Raw genomic sequence first — 3,993 nt, 5'->3', positions numbered from 1 at the left:
AATGGCCACAGAAGCATGAGAAAAGAAATTCATTCCCAGAAACAGTAGACTTAAGAACAACAGAAACAATGAACAACTAAATATCAAATGCAGGTTATCATTCCTCTTGGGATGAAGCATTCCATAAACCTGAAATTTTTCATCCAACCCCGGTGCGAAGGAGTTGCACTGAACCTCCGTCTCAATTATTGACTGCATATAAGTATACAGTCAGTACCCAGTACGAGGAAAAAGTTCGTAGCGACCGTGACAGGATTCGAACCTGCAATCTTCGGATCCGAAGTCCGACGCCTTATCCGTTAGGCCACACGGCCACATGAATATGAGCAATAAATAGATGAATAAACACATACATACATACATATACCAAGGCTTTTTCCCCCTTACACGGGGGGTAGCCAAAAAGAAAAAGGTATAGAAATCACTCCCACCCATTTCATTTCCCATATATTCCACTCCCCTCCACCCTCCTCCCTCCCTCCTATCTTTGCACCTCGTTGAATAAATAAAAAATAAATAAATAGATACATAGATCAATGAATTGGTAAGTATCTAAATAGATACCTAAATACATATCTAAGCCGGTAAAGAGATAAATAGATCAAGAAATAGGTAAATAGATAAAAAATGGATAAATATTTAAATGGATAAATGGATAGATAGATATATAGATAAATAGATAAATAGATAGATAAATAGATAAATATATAAATGAATAGATAAATAGATAAATAGATAAATAGATAATAGATAAATAGATCAAAAGATCAATAGATCAATAGATAAATAGATAGATAAATAGATAAATAGATAGATAGATAAATAGATAAATGGATAAATAGATAAGTAGATAAATAGATAGATAAATAGATAAATAAATAGATAAATGGATAGATTGATAAATAGATAAATAGATATATGGATAAATAGATAAATAGATAGCTAGATAGATAAATATATAGACTATATCAAGTGGATAAATAGATAACTATATGGATAGATAGTTAAATAGATAAATCAATAAATCAATCAACAAACTGATATATAGGTAAATAAATGAGCATGCACATAAATAGGTAAACAGGCAAATAGGTTGGTAGATAAATAGACAAATGATATAACGGTTAAACGGGTAAATTGGATGAACATTTGAATAGAGAAGGTGGATAGATGGATAAGTGGATAGATGGATAGGTGGATATATGGATAGGTGGATAGATGGATAGGTGGATATATGGATAGGTGGATAGATGGATAGGTGGATAGTGTGCGTAATGAAATCCAGACAGTGTTGGGATAGATAATGAGAGGCTGAGATGTCGAGAAATACAATAATGAATTCACTTCATTTCATTAAATGATAAGATAAACAAATAAATAGATAAATAAGTAAAGAAATATATAATCAAAATCTTACTTATGACTGTTAGAAGGCTTTGGGGACTTCCTATTAGCTAGCCAACATTCTAACGAAATCGGAAAATTGTAGCCCAAATGGAGGGTGGGTATAAGATTTTTTTTTTTTTTTTTTTTTTTTTAAGTCTTGGGCGCTCTTAGCTACATTGGAATTAGTCCGTTTTCACATAAATAAAAATCTTCGTATATATTTTTTCCGTCCTTGTCGGAAATTCTTTTACATACTCTACTTCCTCGAATTTTGAGAGGCCTTCAGGATTAAAAGAGGGTATCAAAAGAGTCCCGGGTAAAAGTGTTGTTGTAATATACCTAGTGGAAAAGGGAAAAGAGACATCACGGATCAATGGAATTTGAGATTAAAAGTACAAAAAAAAATTAGTCATTTGTCAGAGGAGGACATTAATATTACACAGTGTGTATGTAACTGTAGGGGAGGGGAGGCGGGGAGGGGGAGGGGCGGCAGAAGAATTTTGTCTCCTCAACTGAAAATTACCTAGTGACCAAATATGATGACTTCCGAGATGGGGTTTGTTCGTAAGGGAGATGAGGAGGGTGAGTGTTTCTTCAGCTGAAGAGAGTTCCCTGGCGACACGGTCAAACTGTTCGTCGAACGCGGTTCGACAGACACGTGTTTAAAGTGATGTGTGTACGTGTGAACGGGGTACTTGGGGTTTAACCAACGTGTTCGACAACCAAATACCCCGTTCACACGTTCACACATCACTTTAAACACGTGTTAAGTGATCCTTTACTCTTCACCGGCGCTTCTAACCTTCTGGGATTTGTCACTCAAGAGGGGGAAGTGTCTTAACTCTCCTCCGCACCCAGACTCCACTCAGTCAGTGACTCGTTCTCAGCTGACTGGAAATGTCCGACTATCTCCCTCTGTCACAACACATCTCGTTCTCCAACCATCTTCCTCCTACGTCACCTCTTTAACCCTACTCTTTATTTATACTTCTCATCCTCTCGTTTTCCTTTATTCCATTCCTCTTCTCCTATCGCTCTCTCCCTCTTTTCCTCTTTCCCTCTTTTCACCTATCCATTATTTTGTCTCCCTCCTCTTCCCCCATTATCTTCTCTCTCCCTTCTTTCCTTTCTCCATTTCTCTTTCCCTCACCCTTCCCCTCCCTCCTCTCTCCTTCCTTCCTCTCTCCTTCTCTCAAATTTTGTTCCTTTCCATCTTCTTCCATCCCATTCTCTTCCCTCTCGTCCCCTTCCACCCCATCTTCTTCCCTCCCATCCTCTTATCTTCCATCTTCTCTCTCACCTTGCTCCTTCCTCTCTCCCTCCCTCCTATCATCTGATCTTCCATTTTCTCTCTCATCGTTCTCCCTCCTCTCCCCTTCCCTCCCATCATCTTCTCTCTTCCTCCTTCTTAATCCTTGTCTTCGCCTTACCCCGCCTACCCATCATCATCCATTTCCTTTCCTCTTATTTCCTTCCCTTCTTTCTTCTTGCCACGGTCTCTCTTTCTTCTTCATAATCTTAGTCTTCCCCTTATTCTGCCTACCCACCATCATCTATTCCCTTCCCTCCTCTTTCCTTCACTCCCATCTTCTTCACTCCTATCTTCTTCCCACGGTCTCTCTTTCTCCCTCCCCTACCATACCTTCCCATCTACCCACCCTCCCTCCCTCCCTCCCTTACTCCCCTCTCCACACTCATTCCCTCCCTTCTACCCTCACTCCCTCACTCGTTCACTTCCTCTCGCTGCCTCCGGGTCCACGCCCCCGTGCCTCGCGACTCTGCCCTTCTTGATGACCAATATCCTGTCATTAGACGCATCTTGTCGTCTGGGAGGACGTGGAGAAGGGAACACCGGACTCAGATCAAGCTCCGGACTCTGGCAAAGACCGGGGACAGATTTTTTTTTTTTTTTCAGAAGCGTTGATGATGTTGACATATTCATGCTGTAAGAAAAACTTGTGAATTTGCATATTCTATTTTAGCGTCGAATGAAAAATATGTGTGTATTAGGCAGAATTGCAGTGAAATGATTCCTGATCCTACCTCACGTAACCTATCCTAACTTAACTTGACCTAACCAATCCTAACCTAACCTAATTCTGAACTAGTATAAACTAGCCCCATCAATCCAAAGGAAACCTATCAAACCACCTTTATCTATCTTTCTGTCTATATATATGTATATATATATATACATATATACATATATATATATATACATATGTATATATGTATATATATATATATGTATATATATATATATATATATATATATATATATGTGTGTGTGTGTGTGTGTCTATTTCACTCCATTTCTCTTTCCATCTCTGAGGAGCGAAAGTTATTCCCTTTGGTATCCCTTATCTATCAGAAATTCCAGGCGTTCTGCAACTCTTCACCTGCTATCACTATTAAGATAGGAGGATCTCGAGGCACATGGGACCCTATGCTCAAAATAAGCAAAAGTATAAATTGTAACAGGATCACCCCGCATCATCCTCAGAACGCGTTAGTCTCAAATAAGCCCGGAAAAGAGTACAATTAAGTATGATCAAACCAGGAGTCACATATAAAGTGGTACTACATTTAATCAGACGATTCCTTCCC

The 3,993-nt window shown here is 38.8% G+C and overlaps 1 non-coding gene across 1 annotated transcript; it reads right to left on the bottom strand.

The window, feature by feature from the left end:
• Window positions 1-241: 241 nt before the first annotated feature.
• On the bottom strand, window positions 242-314 carry TRNAR-UCG (transfer RNA arginine (anticodon UCG)). Its single transcript has one exon. It is a non-coding gene; the product is annotated as a tRNA-Arg (tRNA).
• Window positions 315-3,993: the final 3,679 nt, after the last annotated feature.

This window comes from Oratosquilla oratoria, chromosome 35 (assembly GCF_046742065.1).
Source record: "Oratosquilla oratoria isolate Oo_2021 chromosome 35, ASM4674206v1, whole genome shotgun sequence".
In the NCBI taxonomy this organism is placed as follows: Eukaryota; Metazoa; Arthropoda; class Malacostraca; order Stomatopoda; family Squillidae; genus Oratosquilla; species Oratosquilla oratoria.
Note: the sequence above shows the minus strand (reverse complement) of the source record. Positions and strands in the feature narration are given on the sequence as shown.